Source organism: Hippopotamus amphibius, chromosome 17 (assembly GCF_030028045.1).
Source record: "Hippopotamus amphibius kiboko isolate mHipAmp2 chromosome 17, mHipAmp2.hap2, whole genome shotgun sequence".
NCBI lineage: Eukaryota > Metazoa > Chordata > Mammalia > Artiodactyla > Hippopotamidae > Hippopotamus > Hippopotamus amphibius.
In genome coordinates, this window is record NC_080202.1 from 22,995,226 (window position 1) to 23,019,935 (window position 24,710).

Genomic DNA, 24,710 nt, shown 5'->3' on the forward strand with positions numbered 1-24,710 from the left:
TTACATCTAAAAATTAGATTAAAAATGAAAATAATTTTTACAGGAGCTTATTATAGATTGAATTTGGAGAAACCAGTCAAGACCAGAATACTGATGATGAGGATCCTTGTCTTAGATCAAAAAGACCTAAAATGTTCTAGTATGCAGTAAACAGATGAAAAATTTTGTCATCTTTTCTTTTTTCCTGGCCACAAAGCACATGGGATCCTAGCTCCCTGACCAGGGATGGAACCCACGCCTCCTGCAGTGGAAGCATAGAGTCCTAACCACTGGACCGCCAGTGAAGTGCCCCCTTTTATTAATCATCTTTTTTTTTCTTTTTGAAAAATTTAATTGTAAACCTTAGAACGAGAAGTAGTGACACAAAGGCTCCAACTATCCCAAACTATAGTAGACCCTTGAATAATTCGAGGGGCTAGGAGTGCCAACCCTCCATGCAGTCGAAAAATCCATGTATAACTTATACCTGGTCCTCCATATCTGCAGTTCTTCCATATCCATGGTGTCCCTGTATCCTCAGTTCCACATCCTCAGATTCATCCAATCATGATCATATAATACTATATGTATTTACTATTGAAAAAAATCTGAGTACAAGTGGACCTGTGCAGTTCAAACCTGTGCAGTGATTAAGAATCAACTGTACTTACCATTCCCTAATGATATTATACTCACTGCCATCATCCTTGCATTGTCCTCTGCCTATTATCCCCCAATACTCTAATTGGCCCAACATCCTTCAAGACTTGGCTTAATGTCTCTTTCCCTTTTTTTTTTTTAAAGCATATCCTAAAGGCTTCCATGCCCCACTACCTAAAATTAGGTGTCCCTCCCACAGAATGACCTTCCTTATCACCATTTACTCACTATCAAACTTTCGATGCTTTAACCTTCAAGTAACACAACTTACACTTATTTGTTGATTTAGTTGTGTATCTCCCCTCTGCTCTTGAGAACAAAGAAATGATCTTATTAATCTGTAATCCAACACCTATCAAAGAACCTTAAATACTACTTTATGTTCAATAAATTTTGAGCTAAAGATTTAGATTTGTTAACAATCAAATTAATGTCCTATCTATTCTTCTATTCACAGCCTTTCACTTATTACTGAACCACAACATCTAGAATAATATTGACTCACAGTAAGGGATCAATAAAAATGTTTTTTCATCATCTTGTACCTGCTGTTTGTCATCACTAAACGTACCTTCTCCTTATATCCTTCCTTAGTTTAAGACCAATTTGGAATCAAGTTCATTTAGTAACGTACTAAATGAAACCCAGGTGGGAAATATGTTAATTCTAAAAGTACTCTGGAATATAGGTATAAATTAGACATTTACCTGCACAAAGCCAGAAAATCAAATAATGACTCAAAATCCCTTAACTCTGATAAATGCATCTTTTTATGTACTCAAAAATTAGGTATTTATACATTGTTGCGATGTGTTTTTGCTTCAAAAGATAAAAAGTGACAAATTTTAGAAGAAAAATAATCAGACAATATCAAACAAGGCAGATGAAATACAAACTGCATATGACACAGTCTTGCTCCAAAGCACCTCCAAATTATCTTTTTTTCTTTTAATTTTTTATCTAACATTTGCTCTATGTCAGGCACTATTCCAGGTGTTTTACAAATATTATTTCATATAATCCTTGTAATTTCCCTACAAAGTAGAGACTTATTATTCCCATTTTATAGATGAGGAAGTTGAAGCACAAAAGGTAAGTCACTTGCCCAACGTCACACAGTTGAGTGGCATTTGCACCCAAGGACTCAGTTTTCAGGGTCCATACTCTTAATCTCTATGTTATGCTTTTAAGAAGAAATCTGAATGCTGAGGCTGTGAAGTTAATGCACTTCACCATTGCTGGTAGTATTATACACTGGCTAAATCCTTTTGTAAAGTAATATGGTAATACTTAAGAAGAGCAGGAAATGTTCATATCCTTTGATTGTGTGGTTCATTCCTGGGAATTTCATGTAAAGAGATAATTTAAAACTATCATTAAAGACAGTAAAAAAAGACTTCATAGAAATATGAAAACATGCTTGTAACATAATAAATTAACCAAAGATTATTAAAAGTGTACAAAATATACACATAAATGGATGATATTATTCAAAAAACAAATTGGTTGTTGGGTAGTACTTTGGGATAATATTTTTATTAATTTTTTTTACTACACAAGTAATAAGTAAAAGCATTCTTTTTTTAAATTCAAACACTGCAGGAACTTGCCTGGTGGCGCAGTGGTTAAGACTCTGCACTCCCATTTCAGGGGGCACGGGTTCGATCCCTGGTCAGGGAATTAGATCCCACATGCATGCCGCAACAAAGAGTTCACATGCCACAACTTAAGAGACCCAGTGCAACTTAATTAATTAATTATTTTTTAAAAAAAACTGGCGCACACAGATAAGGCTAAAGGCATCACCACTACCAAATCCTAGTCATTAACTCCCACTAGTCTTGACCCCTCACTCTTCCCCAAGAGATAATCAGTTTGGTCCACCTTCTTTTAGATCTTTTTTATGCTTTTATAAGAAGTACCCATAGAAATGCAGCTCATTCCTTTACGTTGCATAGTATTAGTATTCCATTATATAACAGTACTATAGATCATTTAGATAGTCATTTATTGCTGGACATTTAGCCTGTTTCTCATTTTTCCTTCACACAACACTTGCCATGAAAAATCACATACACGCCTCCTTAGAAAAAAAATATATATTATGCTTCTCTAGAAAACACTCGGCCGTTCACATTTTTTCATTTAATAAATACCACCAAACTTCCAAGTGGCCCTATCAATTCACATTCCCATAATTATGCTTTCCTAGCCTTGTATTCACGGTTGTTTATAAATTCTCTGTAATTCAAACAAACAAAAATTTCTAAAAGAATCTATCTTGTATGGCCCTGTATGGGTAGCTGTTTAAATAATGGAGAAAATAAATCTCTACTTCTCTTGTTATTGAGAAGGTATAAATCTAGCTCCCTGCTATTATGTCCTAGTTTTATCCCTGAGCACATCACCTGTAATTAAAAGCAGAAAACAGTGTGGCAATGTATATACCCTTTAGCCTTAGGGCTCAAAGATATAATGTTGACAGTATTGCTATGAGTTGGTGTGTGGAAACTAAAAGTGAATGCAGTCCTCTCTCCTACTATGCCCATACAAAGCTGTTCTTGGCTTTACCACAACACACATGGTTAGGGCAGGCTGTAGAACAGACTATGGCTCCATATCGTCACTTCACAGACTGCCAGTGTCTGTAATCAAAAGGAACCACCCTATCTTTGCAGAGCATCAGGTTGGACCATCTGCCACTACTTCTGTTCCCCAGCATTCCTGAGCTTTGCAGCACTGCATAAAAAACTGCAGTAGTCTCAGAGAAAATTCTGCTTCTTCCTTCCTATTAGTTTCTATTAAAAAGCATAAAAATGTGAAGGAAAAACAATATAGAATGGAATATGCATGCTGGACCCCTAAGTTACTTTATCAATGAATGAACCAGTAACAACTTATCAGCTTAGAGCACAAATGGAGAAATAGGCAAGTTGTACATTCTGAAAAACGCCATATATGCTACTTTACCGTTAAAAACTTCAATAATTTCTGGGGACGAATATACCTTTGAAAACTGCCCATAAGAACATAAATCAAAAAAGACACCACTTAGTTTATGGTCACAGGAAATCTGTTGTATATTTAAACGCTGCAGGAGAGTCTTAAAAATGTCATGAAAAGAATGCCTTTAAGTATTCATTAGCTTTTCTTATTCTCCGTAATATTAAAAAAATGACTATTTAACATATATTGATGACAAGTTTTCTAGTTCATTCACTTGCTTCCAGCAGTTTCTCAAATCAAACACACAACTTATCATTCTCCTGATTCATAAACTTCTGAGCTATCAGCAACATGGCACTCATCAGTTCAACTACATTAAAATATATGTTTCCAAGTACCCTCCTATCCCCCAGAGAGGAAAAAAACTTAGTCAAAAGACATCTAGTGGCCCAAGTTCCTCTGTAAATCTAACCAAAATGTAATGACAGGTTATCAGTGCCTTTAACCATAAAAACATAAAAAATAGAAAAAAATAAAAAGCACTTTCACAGACACTATCTCATAAGATTCTTTAAAAAAAAGGGGGGGGGGGGGGCCGGGAATTCTCTGGTGGTCCAGTGGTTAGGACTCCAAACTTTCACTGCCAAGGGCCTGGGTTCAACACCTGGTCTGGGAACTAAGATCCCATAAGCCACACAGTGCAGCCAAAAAAAAAAATAGATTTTTGCAATAGTCTCATCAGATAAGAATAACATATATCTCTGTACTGGTTCTTTTGTTTGGAGGAGAGGAGAGAAAAAGACTGAAGGCAAGGAGGGAGAGGAGAGATGGAGGCAGAAAGGCAAGGAAAAAGTAAGAAAGGGGGGAGAGGAAGGTGAGGAGGAAGGATGGAGTGGGGGAAGGAGAGAGGGAGGGAGAGAGGAAGAAAAGGCCAGCCCACACATGGATGTAAGTTTTTAGGTTCCCTAAGGGAACCAATGATGTTTCACCACCATCCCCCAAAACCTGTCCCACCAATCACATTTAATATCCATGAATTTAAAATCATTTATTACTTCCACATTCTCTTTCCCTTTAAGAGCAGTCTTTTATAACAATATATCCTAAATCTCCCTTTTCCAGAAATTTCATTATTTAAGATGTCTGCAAGGAAAGCTCAGTCCTCCAATGAGATTCACCTTCCAAGTAACAGTCAAATTTTATATTTTAGACTCCTACTTGTAAAGAAAGCCACAAATAACAACACAGGTGTTCTTTATCAAATGATTACAGAATTAAAAGTCAGACATTCTACATTCTACTACTAGTACTAGCTAAACCCATGATGTTCAAGTTGAGTTATTTTCTTGTACCTTTCAATTAAGAAACCACAGAAAATTTCCCACAATTCTATGAGAATTCACCCATCCTTATGTGTCATTAAGATCCTTGCTGAAAGGCACTATTAAAAAAACCACCTCAGAAGAGAACAAATTAATAAAATTTGGAAACAAAAACAATGTATTAGAAGAAAACATATTAATGAAACTTGGAGTTGTTCTTCTACTTTCCATACTGGGTGGAAATAACTAATTTTTTAACATCTTTCCTGGGAAACTGGTGAAAAAGAACACATATAGTGCCTCTATTCTCAACACCACTGTTATTTAGGGAAAAATACTGTTGACAATAACTTGATGCCTTGGCAACCACAACACCTAATAAGTGACAGGAAAAAACGTCATTTTCAGTACAACTGACAACAACATATAACATATGACAAACTTTCATTTGTTATTCCTTCTGATACTAAAAGCAATTCTGAAAAAATTATTTAAATTGATAAGAGTCAGATGTGGACAATTCTGAATTCTTTAAAGAGATTAACATATTCACACTGTCAAACTGAGCTCTTGCTTTATATTTTCTCAACAGTGTTTACCCATACTTTATGATAAGAAGGTGAATACCAACCTGGTAATGACAAATGTTTTACTCTGAAAATTTTTAATTAAAATCATAATGAAATCTAACAGCTTCAAATTTTTACAGAAAGGATTCATGTACCACAGATATTTAATTTTCACGAGTATCTTAGATATTGTCCATTGCCAGTTCTCTTATCTCAGATTTTCTAATAGCAATGATTACCAACAAGCATTGGAGGGAAAAACCATTACTGTTCTATTAAACACTCAGGTAGAGTAACAGACAACAGCATTACCAGTTTATGGTTTGAAGAAAAATGAAAAGAAAGTTAATTCAACAAGTGAAAGTTAATTTTGTTTAAATGAAGAAAATGTTCTTTGTTTTCCAGTTTTCCTTGTCAACCAAGCTGTAATTATTCAATTAATCTAGTTTTATAAATGAGTTTATTGCTTTAAAAATGACTGTGTTTTAAAGTTGAATTTACCTTTCAAGACAATTAATCTGTAACTAAAGAATTACCTTTCCTGTAATCATTCACTCAGTATTTCCCCAAGGAATTCCTGTCCTAGTTATGTACAAAATTCTATTACTTTTTTCATTACTCGACACTGACTTCATGACAGTGGTTTTTTTTTTTTTTTTTAATTTATTTAATTTGTTTATTGGCTGCATTGGGTCTTCAATGCTGCACAGGGGCTTTCTTTAGTTGCAGTGACGGGGGGGTGTTACCCTTCATTGAGGGTAGCCCCACCCCCCCACCCCCCCCACCCCCTGCTCTCTAGTTGTAGTCCATGGGCTCCTCATTGAGGTGGCTTCTCCTGCTGCGGAGCTGGGGCTCTAGACACATGGGCTGCGGCACATGGGTTCAATAGCTGTGGCACATGGGCTCTAGAGTGCAGCCTCAGTAGTTGTGGTGCACGGGCTTAGCTGCTCCGCAGCATGTGGGAATCTTCCCCGAGCAGGGCTTGAACCCAGGTGCCTTGCATTGGCAGGTGGATTCTTAACCACTGTGCCACCTAGGAAGTCCCAACAGTGGTTATTAAGTCATCAGGAAACAAAGTCATTACTAAAAGGATTCATTCAGAGAAGGCATTTTTACAAATAAAATTTCATATGTAATTTTATTAAAATATCAAAAATAATGCCACAGAATAAATATATGAGGAAAAGCACAAAAAAGTTTGGCCTTGGATCCAAATTTCTGCCTGTTGAAGAAATTAACTCTTATTTTTAACAGTAATAGTTTTAGTACTTTGACATTTAAAACAAATGAATATTTCACTGTACTTTTAGGAAAAATAATTTAGACTTGATTGATTCTTGATTTTTATAATTCTAAAAATATTCTAATTTAAGTCTATTTTTGAAAATTGTAGTGCTGTTCTTTTTCTCCCAGTAACAGAAACACACTGCTATTATTAAAGTGGATAAGCATCTTAAGCCCACTTTCCAAAAGAAACCCATATACCTCAAAGAATCATATAAGCTAACAGGCAATAAATAAATAAATCAACAAATAAAAAGAAAATGCTGACAGTAAGTAAAATTTTCATATGACTAAGTTCACCCTGTTTCATAAAACACAATTTCATCCTTCCTGCCGCAAGAAAAACAGTATTTAGAGATAATGAAGCATTTCATGTTGCACTATAGTACAAGATAGTGTTCCACTTGCTGTTTACTTAAATGCAAAATTTTAAAACTTTTGACAGAGCTATATACACTAAATTTCATTTCAGTATGTAGTGTGTTTTTTTGTTGTTTTTTTATTTTCTTGTAATCAGGAAAAGAAAAGTTCTATTCTTAATAAGAAATCCTGGGCTTCCCTGGTGGCGCAGTGGTTAAGAACGTGCCTGCCAATGCAGGGGACACAGGTTCGATCCCTGGGCAGATCCCTGGGCAGGGAAGATTCCACATGCCTCGGAGCAACTAAGCCCGTGCGCCACAACTACTGAGCCTGCGCTCTAGAGCCCAGGAGCCACAACTTCTGAAGCCCGAGTGCCTAGAGTCTGTGCTCTGCAACAAGAGAAGCCACTGCACTGAGATGCCCGGGCACCGAAACGAAGAGCAGCTCAACTAGAGAAAGCCCCCGTGCAACAATGAAGACACAACGCAGTCAATAAATAAATAAATAAATAAATAAATAAATAAATAAATAAATAAAAAATAAAAAAGAAATCCTGATATAAAGATCTAAAGGATCTTTGCTACTAGAAGAAAATCTTTTCACCAAAAGGCCCTGGTTCAAAAGAAACAAGGCTACTAGTTGTAGGACCATTAGGGAAAATATATTTTAAATTAAGGTCCTAGTTAAAAAACAAAAATAAAACAAAACAAACTATTAAAACCAAGAATTGAATCTGACCATCAAAAAATAAACATAAAATAGGTCTAGGAGTTTCTTTTCCCTATTGTGCACAATAAGCACTTCATAATTGTCAGCAGTTTCCTGATAACCATACATGGCTTCATAAACAACCTCAAGATGGCAACATTCTGAAGTTTTATTACATAAAACCAAAAGTGTACAAACACTTCCCAAACAACCAAAGCAGAACAACGTAATTTAAAATAAGGAAGTCTAGATTACATATGATGCAATGCAAGTCACTCTGAGAGAATACACAAGTTTCTGATGGAAGACTATATGGAGGAATAATTAGAGCAGAATTTATGAGGCAAAAGAGGAGTTACTACACATATTCAAAATCCTTTAAGGTTTTTTTAAAAAATAAGAATGGAAATGATTCCCTGGCTTATATTGGATTAGCTGCTTTAGCAGCTTAAACACACACACACACACACACACACACACACACACAACACATACCAAAACCCCCCGCCCCCAAATTTAGATACTAACTTTTACCACACTTGAGAATAAATTTCAGGTAAATTTCTTTTTTAAGTTCAATACTAAAAATATAAAGTCATAAATTAGAATCGATCATTTTTCAGAGATCTACTGGAGTAAAAATGTGCAACTTCAAAGTGATACAATTCGCAGGTTTAACTATATACAAATTTTAAACTCATGCACATTAAAAAATAGCAAAAAAAATCAATAAAATGGTAAACCAACTGGAAAAAATATTTATAGCAAATTTGTCACCGTTTATATTTAAGGCATTTATTATAAAGAGGTTCTAAAAATTAATTTTTTTTAAGTTTTAAGAACTAAAAGTATTGATAAGAAGAAAGGACAATAAGACCATGAATAAATACAACTACCAAAAACATGGGGAAAGGCTCTACCTTAACAACTAATCCAAAAAATACAAATTAAAGAAAGAAAACAATTTCAGTCAAAAGATGTTATTTCTGGAATTCTATTGTAAGGAAATAATCCTAAATGAGGGAATCTTTTAAGATTGAACAAAGCTGTTCTCTTCAGCACAACGTAATAAGTGAAAAATTGGAAGAAACTTAAATATTTAGTAATAAGGCAACAGTAAATCATGGGCAATCCAGGCAATGAAATACCAAGCAACCTAGAATAATTATAATTATGAAAATATAACAATTTGAAAAAATAAGATATATACTATGTGACAAAAAATACAAAGTTCTAATAAAAGAACACTGAATTGAAACACATTTGATTTCACTCCCTTCTTAAACCCACTAAACTTAATAAAGGGACTGTTTTCTTCTTTAATACATAAACCCAACGACAAAGATATCAGGATAGGAGATAAAACTAAGAAAATTCTGGAAGCTGTAAAGCAGATGGACATATATTCAGTATTAAACACAGGACTGAATCCCTAAGCTGACAATAGGAGAAGGTGAGCTTTTTATATGGCAGAATCCTATAAACGCTCAGAATTAGTGGGACCAGGGTACCTCTAGAAGGTATAGAACAGTGGGAGTAAAGAAGGCAGCTGCTGTAAAACAATTATATACCAATAATGATCTGAGGGGAAAAAAAAAAGAAGTGAGAGTAATTTTAATTTCATTTATCCCAATATAGCCAAAATATTATATCAACATATTAATAAAAATATTAATGACCAAAAAGAAAAAAAAAGAAGGCAGTTGTGCTATTGGCTCAAAGCTATTGAAGAAACAGTGACATTCCAGAGATCCCCAACTCCATTTCACATAGCCTGGCCACTAAGCCTCCCTAATTATGGCAAAAGACTATAAGTTTATTGTCTGGAAGATATGAAACACTTCTCTGGACATCAGACATAAATAAGCTTACATACACCATTAAATAAACACATGAATGGAAATGTAAGGACATCTCCCCTCTTTCTCCTCTGAACTTCCAGAATCTGGCAGTCAGAACTTTACCCTTCAGACAGAAGACTTGAGAGGGCTTCTCTGAGTAAAGTCCTAAATATACTGACAGGGGATGGGGGTGCAGGAGTGGGGGTCCACAATGAAAATGCTCAGCCACAAGCCCCACTAATACAGAACTTCTAATCAGCATTATGAGCTGAGAAACAAGATGATTAGGCATCTGCAAAATGCCTCTAATATGAAAGAAAAAAACAGGAAAAAAATTTTTTGAGGAAACAGCCCATAGAGGGGAAAAAACCTCTTAATAAAAACGTACCATTATGGGACTTCCTAAGTGGCACAGTGGTTAAGAATCCACCTGCCAGTGCAGGGGACACACGTTTGAACCCTGCTCCAGGAAGAGCCCACATGCCATGGAGCAACTAAGCCTGTGCACCACAACTGTTGAGCCCATGTGCCACAACTACTGAAGTCCACATGCCTAGAGTCCATGCTCCGCAAGAGAAGCCATCGCAATGAGCCCAAGCACCACAATGAAGAGTAGTCCCTGCTCGCCGCAACTAGAGAAAGCCCGTGTGCAGCAACTAAGACCCAATGCAGCCAATTAATTAATTTTAAAAAGGTACCATTAATTTCTTCAAAGAGATAAAACATGAAAAAGATGAAAAAAAAAGAGGAACAAGATACTATTATTAAACAAAATTCACAGAACAAAAAAAGGCTCTTAAGGACATACAAATGGCCAACATGCAAAAGTAAAAGTGTTCAACATTATTAGTCTTTAAGGAAATACAAATTAAAACCACACTGAGATACTACTTGCCACTAATCTGAATGTCTGAAAATTATAAGACTCACAATACCAAGCATTGGTAAGGAGGCAGAGCAATTGAAACTGGTGAAAAAAAATTATATAACCTTTTTGAAAAACTAATTAATGGTTTCTAATAAAGCTAAACATATACCTATTTTATGTCCTAACCATTCCACTCCACTCCTACGTATATAAGATATATGAAAGAGTATGTCCACAAAGACTTATACAAAAATGTTTATAGCAGTTTTATTCATAATAGCCAAAACTAGGAAACTCAAATGTCCAACAGAAGAATAAATAATTGTGTTAAATTCATACAGAATACTACTCAGCAACAACATGGATGAATATCACATCTCTCGACATTTTTTGAGCAATAAAAAAAGCCAGACACAAAAGAATACATACTATAGGATTCCATTTACATTAAGTGTAAAAACAAACAAAACTAATATATGACAATAGAAATCAGAAAAGTGGATGCCTCTGGTGGGTGGGGAATAATTGAAAGGAAAGAGGCATGAAGGGTCCTTCTGGGGTGATGGAAATATTCCATATCTTGAATTGGGTAATAACATAATTGTAAAGCATTTGTCAGAATTCACTGAACTAGGGACTTCCCTGGTGGCACTGTGGTTAAGACTCCGCACTCCCAATGCAGGGGGCCCAGGTTTGACCCCTGGTCAGGGAACTAAGATCCCACATGCAGACTGCAACTAATAGTTCGCATGCGGCAACTAAGGAGCCCCCAAGCCGCAACTCAGGAGCCCACCTGCCACAACTAAGACTGGGCGCAGCCAAATAAATAAATAATTTTTTTTTTTTAAAGAAAGAAAGAAAAATGATTTCTAACAGAATTCTAACTCAGACAAACTTTCAGTTAAGTGTAAGGACAGATTTAAGATATTCTCAGACTTACAAATTTCAATAATTTACCTCACATAAACTCTTGCTCAAAAAGTTCCTGGAGAAAACCAAAATAAGGAAAAACCCATAAAACAAAAGATATGGGATAGAAGTAACAAAGATCTAGTACAGAAGAAACCCCAGGAAAAGGGTGAAGGGAGTTGCCAGGATCATAAGTATGGACCAGGTTCAAAGAGTAACCAATCTAGTTTGAAACCAGTCTGAAGACTGCATGACAACATTGGAAGACATTGACAACATCTGATAATCTTGAGAGGTGAGCGTAGGGTTGAATTAGCGATACTTAGAATACTAAACAAACACAAAACCACAATTATAAGCTCTACAGAAAAAAAATTGTGCTAGAAAGGTAATCATAGCTCACTACATAACTGCAGCTGTGAATCATATGTATGTGGTCATAAGGTAAAACACTGATTATTTATCTAACCAAAATTACCATATAACTCTAATGTAGGATGAAGTAATAGGGAGAAGTGATGGGGAAGTAGCTAAGGGGGAAGAAGAGGGGGAAGAAAGCTAAATTCACATGCTCAGAAGTGGGAAGTCAACAGATAATGCCTAGACTATAAAGCAAACTCTTCTGAGAAGGAGAAAAAACCAAGGAAGATTAGGCAACTGCTTATTAGTCAACAAATCTTTTACAAACTTTTTAACACTTTAGGCTACATGTGTGTATGACACTGATAAAAACAGACATCTCAGAAAAAACTGAAAGATATAAAACTGCATGTGTTATGATTAAAATAACATAAAACATTTATTTGAAAAAAAGAGTAAAAGCAAATAATTAGCTGTGTTAGGTGACAGGATCATTAGTGAAATTCTCTCCCTTTTCCAGTCTCAGTAATAGTATTGTATTGCTTTTATAATTTTTCAACAAATTTTACAAAAGTGCTATTGTTTGTTAGGTGACATCCCTGTTTGCCTTTATTTACAATGCTCCCTCCTTCTCTATAGATACCACCCTACTCTTTACAATGCTACCTGAAGACCTAATTATCTTTTATGACTTGGTTAAAACAGCACCTCCTCTTTCCTTTCATCCCCAAATTACTGTTTCCTTCATGACCCTGCTTTATCTTATATGAATAATAAGCTCCTAAGGTCATATCATGTCTTATTTGTCTTGGTACAGCTAGCACTCAGCACAGAGCCTAAAACAGTATGTGGGTATTTAATAAGTAATTAATCATTCAATTATATTCAATAAGAAATCTAAGTGCTTTTCTCAAATCAAACAGACCATAAAATTTTTAAAAAGAGAAAAAAGGCAAAAAGAACTAATGTTATACACAGAAGTGACTTTTAAAAGGGAAATGTAATTTCTTACTATTAAATTTCATTTTCTCTACTTTAACATTTTAAAAATAATTTACCTTTAATTTCTCTAAATAACTCAGGTTGGCAAAGTATTATTCAAATCTTTAATAGGAACTTATCTAGATTACTTTAAGGATAAACTCAAAACGTCTTAAATTCTTCATAAGCTAATAAAAGAGGCAGACATCAGATGATTCTGTAAACTTTGATGCTGAAGAGAATGTATTATATTTTTTAGAAAAGTTTTTTCAATTATATTGGTCAACAGCAAGTTCTAGAGCTTTTAACCTGATCAGATACTGTCAACACAAACACTTTTAATGGTGATGCCAACAAATAGCCTCAATTTTCCTGCTGCACAAAAAAAACTTTAAAAACCTGTTAATGGCAAAGGGAATAATGAGCTGTTGAAAGCTTCATAAAACACAAATCTATTTTTATGAAACAAATGGCTAGAAAACACACCAAAAGCGTTTACATATTATCCTGAAAATTTAACCTTAAAAAAAGTCACAAAAATTTTACAACAGGACTTTAATCCCATTGGAATGCCAAAAGAAATAGAACTCTTTATTACAGCTAAATACAAAGAAATACGGGTCACTCATGAAGTGGCCTAAAATGTTATGCCACTTTTTTTTTTTTGGTAATAAGAAAAATAGTTTTAAAAATACAGCTTAAACTTTTTTGAAAAACACTGATATACAAGGAGACAATAAAAATCAACTTCAACCGCACAACACAGTGATAACCTGCTAATCTGTTAATGTTCTGCAATATATTCTTCAAATTTGTTTTCCTTTACATATGTATAATTTTTACAAAAATGAGATCATACGTTATATCACTTAATGTTTTCCTCACTGTACCATATTATGAACAGCAGTCTATGTTATTAACATATTCTTCTGCAGTAGCAGTTTTAATGGGCATATGATATTCATTGTGTGGCTATAACATAATTCATTTTACTAATCTACTGGTGGACACAAGCTGTTCATAATTTTTTTTAATTATAAACAATTTAAAACAAAGAATCATTACTAAATCTTTTTGGTGAAAAAAGAATATCTTTGTTAATCAGTTCCACAAGTAGGTAAGAAATGAAAAGCATCTAAAAATCTACCTACAGAACTTAAGCACATCATACACTGTCTACATTAAAAGCAGTAAGCTCATAGAATTTTTAAGTGTAAGAAAAAACTGAGGTTATATAGGTAAGCCTCATGTCCTTTTCTCTACGAACCATACACACATTTATTCCTTTCTTGTGAAATCAAATCCTCACCAAAACATGTATTTCACGAACATAAGAGAAACTAGTTATTCTTTCTAATACAAAGACAGTCCTTGCTTTGTATGGTTACCACATGCATGAATTTCAGTTACTACAGTTTAGCTGAATAACCCAAGTCCCCTCAAAACTAAGCTCAAATTTCAGTCATCACATTACATTAATTGTAAATAACTGCATAAAGTACAAACTTCACTGCTATGTCTTCAGTGCACAAATACTTACGTAAACAAAACATGCACATCATGATCAGTGACCAATCGTGTCACTTCTTTAAATGTCTGTCTATAACTGGTCACTCAGCACCTGTTATTCAGTTCTCACATGGAGAGCAAAGGTAGTTATGTAATATATCCTCATGATATTATATGAAAATGGATAATCAAGAGGGAACTCACCAACAATGATAAAAATGTAGCAAATAAATTAAGTGATAATGCTAAATTCTTTTTTTTTAAATGCTAAATTCTAATTGAACATAAACAGAGATTTAGAAGAAACAGCTGACCATGGAAATATTGAAAATGCTACCTTTCAAGAGACACTAGATACGCATTTAGAGGAATTTAGTGAAAGTAAAGAAGGAAAGTAGTTGTGCTGAAAAGGATAAAGATGTCCCAGAGGAAGCAGCAGTGGCAAAAAAGAAAAGGAAAACAAACAAACAAACAAAAACCTTTTAAGGAACCCTCTGAGGTACTTTCACAACATCGAAAGCACAAGAGAAAGTGCTGGAAGTTAACTCAGAAAGGAACATGACAATTCACCAAAGAAAAGATGCCCATTCCACATTTTAAGTTATACAACAAGAAGGAAGCTTGAAACTATTCTTGATAGGTTTTTTACCAAAAAATAAAACACTAATTCTGATCATTTAAGTTATAGTGAACTAAATAAACAGTATTACTGAGCATTTAAAGAAATATCTAGGACTTCCCTGGTGGCACAGTGGTTAAGAATCCACCTGCCAATGCAGGGGACACGGGTTCAATCCCTGGTCCAGGAAGATCCCACATGCCACAGAGCAACTAAGCCCGTGCGCCAAAACTACTGAGCCTGCGCTCTACAGCCCGCAAGCCACAACTACTTAGTCCACGTGCCACAACTACTGAAGCCCATGTGCCTAGAGCCCGTGCTCTGCAACAAGCCACCGCAATGAGAAGCCTGCAGACTGCAACGAAGAGTAGCCCCCACTCACCACAACTAGAGAAAGCCCATGCGTAGCAATGAAGATCTAACACAGCCAAGAAAGAAAGAAAATTTTTTAAAATAAGTAAAATTAAAAAAAAAAAAAAATCTATAATGCACCATAAATTATACAGCACAATGCCACAATTTGCATTCTAGGACCAAACACCCATGAAGTATATGAATAACAAACACTAAATTATCTCTTCAGTTAATACTGTTTTTTCTTCTCCTATATTAAATGCAGTAGAGCTGAGTACATTCCATGGATAAGGCCAGAGTAATGATTACCCTTATCCCATCAACACTGGTAGAGGCAATCTGTCAGAAAGCTGCAGAAATAAATCTAACATGACAATGAGTTGAGATGTGAATTCTAAGCACAAAATGACAGAAGGAGGAAAGTAAAAAAAAGTAAACAATAATTTTGAGACATTTTTAATTTTTCCAAGAAATCTTTAATTTCTAAACTAATTTGGAAAGAAAGGATTAATTTGTATCTTCCAAAATACATAATCAAAAAGCAGTAAGTCAGAATATGCATCGCATTTTCGCCATCACTCAAATTTTTTGCCAACTGTACTCTGATTTTTAATTTTATGAAAAGTAACAACTTTTTTTAAATCAAGAAAATTTAATTTCTTCCTTGGAGCACTCTACTGTAATTGTACTAAATTTCAATGTCAATAATGACATTAATGTTTAATACAACATCAAAGCATTAATAACTGATTGAAGCCACTCAGTTAAACAACGTTCAAAATCTGGGAAAAAAAATTTCAGACTAACACAGCCTTCAGTCTAGAATAAAAGTTTTCTTCAATATATTAAGTTATAAAAAGCCACTGCCAAGAGATTAAAAACTTCTGGAAGTAAGAATTATTAGATGAATGGCTGACAACCTCTAATAAAATCACACACAGAACACTGCTATAATAAAATTTTGATATGCAATGAACTATATCTGAGGGGTTACATAGCTAAAAAGAAACCTCTTATAGCAAATATTTATCACCCAGTATTACTCACCAGTTAATCTCTAAATGCCCATTAAGATATAACTTTTGAGAACCTATCTCCAGGCAGAAAGTTAAAAAAACACAGGCAGAACTTTTGTTAAAAGAGTGCCTATAAAAACATAAGATTTATTTTTTAAATTTCCAATATGCTTTCAATTTTTTCCTTTAACACTATGTTTTGTTTCATTCCGTTTTGTTTTTCAGCTCTTTATTAGAGTATAATTGCTTTACACTGTTGTGCCAGTTTCTGCTGTACAACAAAGTGAATCAGCTGCATTTATATATATATCCCTATATCCCCTCCATCTTGAGGTTCCCTCCCACCCCGCTAGGTCATCACCAGTCATCAAGTTGATCTCCCTGTGTTATGCAGCACCTTCCCACTAGCTATCTATTTTACATTTGGTAGTGTATACATGTCAATGCTACTCTCTCACTTCGTCCCAGCTTCCCACCCCACCCCCTCGCCACCCCCATGTCCTCAAGTCCATTCCCTACATGTGCACCTTTATTCTTGCCCTGCCACTGGGTTCATCAGTAAAAACATAAGATTTTAAAATATATAAATGTCATTTGCATCACTAAGTACCATCTTAATGATAAAATGGTCTCTTCTCTGGAAGCATATATAACACATAGGCTTTAGGCTTCTACAGCAACTAGGTTAACAAAGGTTAAATTTTAGAATTCGTAAAGACACAAGCACTTCTCATTCTTAGCAAAGAGACTACCTGTTATCATTTGCGTAAATGTTTGCAATGATAAAGACTGACCCTTTTGATGTTCCTCAATGAATATCCCAATTTCCACCCTGGCTAAATTTGATAAGGAAGTTGGCGCTCCAGTACTTTCGTTATAGGCAGCACTGCTTTTATGAGTATTGTTTGCTTTTAATTTACCCACAGCCTCTGTACATTATTTATTTCCAAAGGATTCTCTTATTTGGGGAGGTCCTTTGGATACAGGGAGTAGGGTTCTTTCTACTCTGGTTTTCTATAGCTGTGGGGTCAATCTTTCAGGATTTTGTGGTTTTATCCTCTGCACACTCTGTAACATTTAAATTCAAAACTAAACACCCGACATCATAAAAATTAAAAACTTTTGACCACCAAAAGACACTATCAAGAGCATGAAAAACATCCCCCCAAAAGGGAGAAAATATCTGCAAATCATATATATCTAAAATATATTAAAAAAAAAAAAACTCGTACTACAACAACAAAAAAGCAAACAACCTATTTCAAAAATAAGCAAAGAAGATACACCAACAACGGAGCACAAGAAAAGATGATCAACACATCACTAGCCATTAAGGAAACACAAATCAAAACTACAAGGAGATACTACTTCATATCCACTGGGATGACTAAAATAAGAAAGACAGATAACAGGTGTAGACAAGGATATGGAAAAACCCTAACCCTCATACATTGTTGGTGGTTGTGTAAAATAGCGCAGCCACTTTGGAAAACAGTTTGGCAATTCCTCAAACTTTAAATATCAAGTTACTATATGACCCAGAAATTCCACTCCTAGGTATATACTCAAAAGGACTGAAAGCAGGGACTCAAACAGATCTTCATAAACCAATGTTCACAGCAGCATTATTCATCATAACAAAAAGGTAGAAATAATTCAGATGTCCAGATGAATGGATAAACAAAATGTAGTATATACATATCATTCAGCCATAAAAAGGAATGAAATCTGCTACATGCTACAATACGGATGAACCCTGAAAACATTATGCTAAGTAAATAAGACATGGAAGGATAAATACTGCGTGATTCCGCTTATTTTAGGTACCTAGAATAGGCAAATTCAGAGACAGAGGAAGTAGAATAGAGGTTACTAGGGGCTGAGGGGTGGCAGAAGTAAGGAGTTATTATTTAATAATTATACAGTTTCTGTTTGGGATGATGAATAAGTTCTGGAAATAGATATTGGTGATGGTTGCACAACATTATGAATGTACTTAGTGCCAGTGAATTATGCATTTTTAAATGGTTCAGGGACTTCCCTGGAGGTCCAATGGTTAAGAATCTGCCTTCCAATGCAGGAGACGCAGGTTTGATCCTTGGTCTGGGAACTAAGATCCCACATGCCACAAGCAAACTAACCCCATGTGCCGTAACTACTGTGCCTGCACGCTCTACAGCCCACAAGCCACAACAAGAGAGACCATGTGTCGCAACTACTGAGCCTGTGCACAACTAGAGAAGCCCATGCGCCACAACAAAGACTGTGCATACCACAACAAAAGATCCCACATGCTGCAGCGAAGATCCCACATGCTGCAACTAAGACCCAACACAGCCAAATAAATAAAATAAAATAATTTTAAAAATAAAATAAAAATAAATGGTTCAAAGAGTAAAGTTCATATTATGTATAGCTTACCACAGTAATAATAAATGACTGAAGTTGGGGAAAAAAAAACAAAATTATGTACATACCTAAGTCTGTGAAGATGAGACAAAAATTCACATGAAACATTTCAGAAGTCCTTTACAACAATGCTAAGACATAGCTGAAAATACAATACTGGTCACAAAGCTATGTTCCTATTGCGATCAGAAATCATAACTGAGTATAAGTTTTGCTTTCTATCTCATATGTATGAGAAAAGTATATTATTTTACTTGTTAATATTAAGAATATGTACACAAACACACACAGCTTTTAGAAAGGGTTTTACAGAAGTGAAAATGTCAAATTAGATTTTCTTTTTAACTATTAGGAAATAATTGTGAAGGACTTAATAAATGTGAAAACTTGGGCTGAAAAATCCACTTGCAGCGTTTTCACTTGCATAGGGAAATGCATAAACACCTATCATTTCAGGTATGAGGACTCAGGATACTAAGATAAACAGAAAAGTCTACCCTTTCAGCTTAGCTTACCCCTGCCAGGATCACAAAGGCACCAGTGAGAAGTAGACATCTTAGGCGCATTTTCAAATCCTCAAACCGACACAAATATATAAGATAAGCAAAAGTCTTCTAAATCTCAGCACAACCTACAATTGTCTGTCTTCTAATAAATTATTTTAATACATATAGAACTGCCATGCAGTGCAGCTCTCTTGGATCTATAATTGTAACCTTCGGTCACATTTCTATGAACTTGCAAATTGGGAGTTTGAGGTATGAGCTACATGTTATTTAAACATTCAAATGAAGACATGGAAATGAAATTTAAAAGGTATAGTTGTGGGACTTCCCTGGTGGTCCAGTGGTAAAGAATCAGCCTTCCAATGCAGGGGATGCAGGTTCCATCCCTCCTCAGGGAACTAAGATACCACATGCCACAACTACTGAGCCCGCGCACCTCAACTAGAGAGCCTGTGTGCCACACACTACAAAGCCCACATGCTCTGGAGCCAGGTGCGCCACAACTAGAGAGAAAAACCCACACACCACAACTAGAGAGAAGCCTGTGCATTGCAACGAAGGGCCCTCATGCCTCAATGAAGATCCCGCCTGCCACAACTAAGACACAACGCAGCCAAGAAAAATTAATAATAATAAAAAAAGAAAAGGTACAGTCATCCCTTGGTATTTGAGGGGGATTGGTTCCACGAGCCCCCATGGTTACCAAAATCCACAGATGCTCAAGTTCTTTACACTAAATGGTGCAGTACAATGAATATACTCAGCCCTCCTTATCCTCAGATGCAAAACACATGGAAGACAGAGGGCCAACTGTGTATCTTAAAAGAAAACTAAATAAGAAATAACTATCGATTTTAAAATGCAACACATCATAATCATATAAAGACAACAATGACTGTAACCATCTGGTTCTCTTGATCACCAAACAAACGCTGAACATCTACCTGTGCTTAAAACAATGCAGTTTTTTTTTTTTTTAAAGTCTTCCTCAAGAAATTTGCAATCTAGCGGGAAGATCAAATTAATATACATAAAACAATACCATATGTATGTAAAAATATTAAAATAACAAGGATACAAATTAAGAGTCACAGGAATTCAAAGGTGATAAGTGCTGGATAATCCAGGAATGTTCCAGAGAAGACGGTAAAATTTAGGCAAAGTCTAGAAGTCCAGAAAGATGGGTAGAATCAAATGAGAACAAACCCTTCATATTCTAGCCTCATCTTGCCTGTCCAACACTTTGTACAATATAAAATTATTAGAAGAGAGGAAAGCAGAGAAAAAGTCACCCAAACAAATGACAGAAATATGAAATGAGGAGAACCAACCAGTTAGCCCTCATAATACTTATTGTGAAGAAGTTAAAATTTTTTAAGTAAGAGTATATATCAAATTGTGTAAATTATATGAAAAAAGGTTTCCAAAAATTGTATGGACTTTTGACATGACTTTCCCTTATTTTCTGTTCATACCAGTAAGTATTTACTGTTTATGAGAAATGTAGCACAGAACCAAGCAAACCAATCCTTATCTGCAAAAAGTGGACAAACTTAATCAGAGGTGCTAACTATAACACAAATTAGAAATCTGCTTGGATCTCTCCTGGTGGTTCAGTAGTTAAGACTTCACCATCCAATGCAGAGGGTGCAGGTCTGCTCCCTGGCTGAGGAGCTTAGATCCCACATGCTTCACAGTGCCTTGCAGCCAAAAAAAACAAAATATAAAACAGAAGCAATATTGTAACAAATTCAATAAAAACTTTAAAAACTACTGAACCTGCGCTCTAGAGCCTGAAAGCCACAACTACTGAGCCCACATGCTGCACCTACTGAAGCATGTGCTCCGCAACAAGAGAAGCCACCTCAATGAGAAGCCCATGCACCGCAACAGAGTAGCCTCCGCTCACTGCAACTAGAGAAAGCCTGCGCAGTAACAAGGACCCAATGAAGGAAGGAAGGAAGGGAGGGAGGGAAGGAAGGAAGGAAGGAAGAAAGGAAGGGAGGGAGGGAGGGAGGGAGGGAGGGAGGGAGGGAGAAAAGAAAGAAAGAGAAAGTTTGAAGAAAATCTTTAAAATTAAAAAAATTTAGAAAAGAAAAAAAAAATCTACTAGTCCTTGCATCTAACGTTGTTTGTTTTCCTTCATCTTTTCTACTGAATGCTTCACGGATTCAGATAATTTTAGTTCAGAGCCAGTTTTTAACCCAATTTTAAATGTTTATTTCCTGGAACATTTAAATATGTGCACAAATGTCATGAAGGGGGACTTCCCTGGTGGTCCAGTGGGTAAGACTCTGCGCTCCCAATGCAGGGAACCTGGGTTTGATCCCTGGTCAGGGAACTGGATCCCTCATGCATGCCGCAACTAAGAAGCCTGCATGCTGCAACAAAGATCTTGCATGCCGCAACTAAGACTCAGCACAGCCTAAATAAATAAATAAATTTTTTGATGTCGTGAAACAGCCATAATTTATCCTGTAAAAATACAATTTACCAGATTATTACTATTAGCTTTATTCTGTCAGCTTTCTCCTTTATTCAAAAGGCACTAAGTTGTTCCACTCGTTCAGTCAACATTTGAATAAGCCCTGCCAGGTAGCTTCTAGACCCCAGAGTTCTCATTCTTAAGGATTTCTGAACTCAACATAAAGCAGAGGCAACACCAATTAAACCAGCAGCTGTAATGCAGTGAGACAGCTACTAAAATAAAAGTATATTACAGCAGGAAAGAAAGTAGGAGCAACATCAAGGAAAGCTTCTGAGAGGACTTGGTGCCTGGTTTTAGTTTTGATGGATGAGGATCTGGTGAGGCAGACAGCTCAGGGAGAAAGATGCATGTCAATTCATTGATGAGCATGCACTTCATGCCAGCCTCTATGTCAGCTTCTAGAAATAAAAATAATAATACATTGACCCTAATTTCAAGATACTAGTAATCTTCTCAAGAATTTACTTCATAGAGAAAAGGCTTAAACTGTAGTCTTAAAAATGAGTTCACACTCAATTTTTTTAGTGAGTTCACTGTGCACACAAAAAAGTCAATATTGTATGATTCTATTTACAGGAGACTCAAAAATAGGCAAAACTAATCTATAGAGATAGAAGTCAAAATAGTGGTTACCTCTGAGGGGCAGTATCAACTGGGAGAGGGCAAGGAGGGAGCCTACTGGGGTGCTGGAAATGTTCTTTATTTTGGTTTTCCATGGTGGTTACTTGGGTACATACCTAAAACTTCATCAAGCTGTACAGTGAGATTTGTGCGCTTTGCTGTATGTAAGTAATAAAAGGGGGCATTCCAAGATCTAGGAAGCAGTATTTTCAAAGCCACAGAGTATTCAGGCAAGGACCAAATCCCAGAAACTACCAGGGCTTGCCATGCTAAAAAAGACTGACTTCAAACCATAGAGAATGGGTACCTTCCACTGAAAGGCACTTGAATAAAATGACCAGATGTATATTTCAGAAAGACCATTCCGGACGTATAATGGATTGGAGGGGTATGAGACTAACAGTCTAGGAGACAGATGAAGGCCTTTTCTAAGGCAATGATTTTAAAGGTGAAGATGAAACTGAAGATAATAAGAAGGCAGCACCAAAGGGACACTGTGACTGATTAAATGTGAACAGAGGAAAGAAAGGAAGAGTCTCAACTGATGACTAGGTTTCTGGCTTGGGCTCATGGATAAATCACAAAGATATGCAATATAAAAGCAAATCTGTAGAAAAAGAAGTTGCATTTAGTTTTGGACTCTACTGAAATAATATAAGAAATATGCTCCACTCAAAATGGAACATTTTCCTATGAGATGTTATTCATTGCCAAGTGTTCATTCAGCTGATGTCCTATTTCTTTATTATTTAAATATATTTGCTTGGCAATCATCTGTCACCTTTGATTTGAATCTCTATGGTGCCAGTAATGTGACAATATAAAATGTTTCCACTATCACGTAATTGCTCCTTACACCTCTAAGCCTATAAAGAATTTGTCCCTCCATAATCAGCTGCAAAGATGTATTCTCAAGTCAGCATCTCTGACAAAATGAATAACTTCTGATCTATAAAATTCCACACAGTGAAAGATTTCATTTACAGATGCTTACATACACTAAAGAATCTCTAAACTAAATTTATTAATCAAACAACTTTTCTAAACCCACCACAGCTTCCTACCACAGCTATTCACAACAGGTTCCAAAACCAACTTTAAAGCAGAGCCAAAAATGATATAATAACACGCTTAATACAACTAACCGTTTTTTAAAAGCAATGATGCATTTAAACACATATATACTATAGATATGAAAACATAAGTTTTAAGCCTCTGGGCACACACACATATCCGAACTAATTATCATCTAAAAATTCAATCTGGCTTTTAGAAACAATTGCTTTGATATGCAACTCACTTATTCAATAAATATGTATTGAGTAGCTAATATATGACAGGCAGTGTGCAAGTGCTAGGGATACAGCAGTGAATAAGACATGCATGTCCCCACCCTCACGGAGTTTTATACTCTAGTGGTATATGATCATGAAAACTGCATTTTGGGGCAATGTCTTCCTCCTACACCAGTCTCTAACTGATCACTGCAATGAATCTGCCCTGAGCTTTAAATTAAGATCCACATGACTAGAGATTAAGTATAAGGATTATTAAAAAGGAACTTCAAAATAATTAGTTGGTAAAAACATAGAAGGCCTCTCAGAAACTAAAGAGTAGAGATATAAGAATTATTTTAAAGAAAGCATCAGCTTGGGGACTTCCCTGGCGGTCCAGTGATTAAGACTCCGTGCTTCCACTGCAGGGGGCACAGGTTCAATCCCTGCCCACTGCCCAGCAGGAGGGTTCGATCCCAGGTCCAGAAACTAAGACCCCGGCAAGCCTCGAGGTGCGGCCCCGCCAAAATGGAAGAGTAAGTCAAGAAAGAGAACACAAGGGATACAGACAACAGGATCCAACAGAGGACAGCGAAGGAAACCTCGAGGATAATGGTGAAGGAAGATCCCAGGATAGCACAAGGGCAAAAGGTACAGACTGCAGCGGGCCAGGAGGCTCCAGGAAGTTTTTTCTAATATGCTGAACTGAGTGAACATCTCATGTATATTAACATATGAAGTAGATTTAACATTTGGTGGCAACTCTGGGGGTTGAATTATAGTAAACAGAAACCTAAGCAAATAACATAAAAAACAATTATTAAAGGAAATATTTAAAAGGAAATCAAATATACAGGAAAGGAAAAGTAATCTCAGTATATTAAACAGCTTAATTGTGAACAGCATTTACAAAGGCCTAATTATGTCAACAGTGAACAATGAGGTCTAACCAAAATTAAAATATATGTACGCTAAGATGAGGAAATGGGAGGACAGAAGCACATGTGTGTGTTTTGGGGACTGGTATCACTATAAAAAAAAAAAAAAGCCAAGTCCTCATCTTTAATAGTGCCAACACTCCTTAAATGGGGAAATAAACAAGTAGCAATACAAGCATATTACTTCAA

General features: G+C 35.7%; 1 protein-coding gene across 4 annotated transcripts in view; it reads right to left on the reverse strand.

Moving 5' to 3' along the window:
* USP32 (ubiquitin specific peptidase 32) overlaps positions 1-24,710 on the reverse strand; it is a 192,482-nt gene that overhangs the window by 160,350 nt on the left and 7,422 nt on the right. The gene's annotated exons all lie outside the window — the stretch shown is intronic.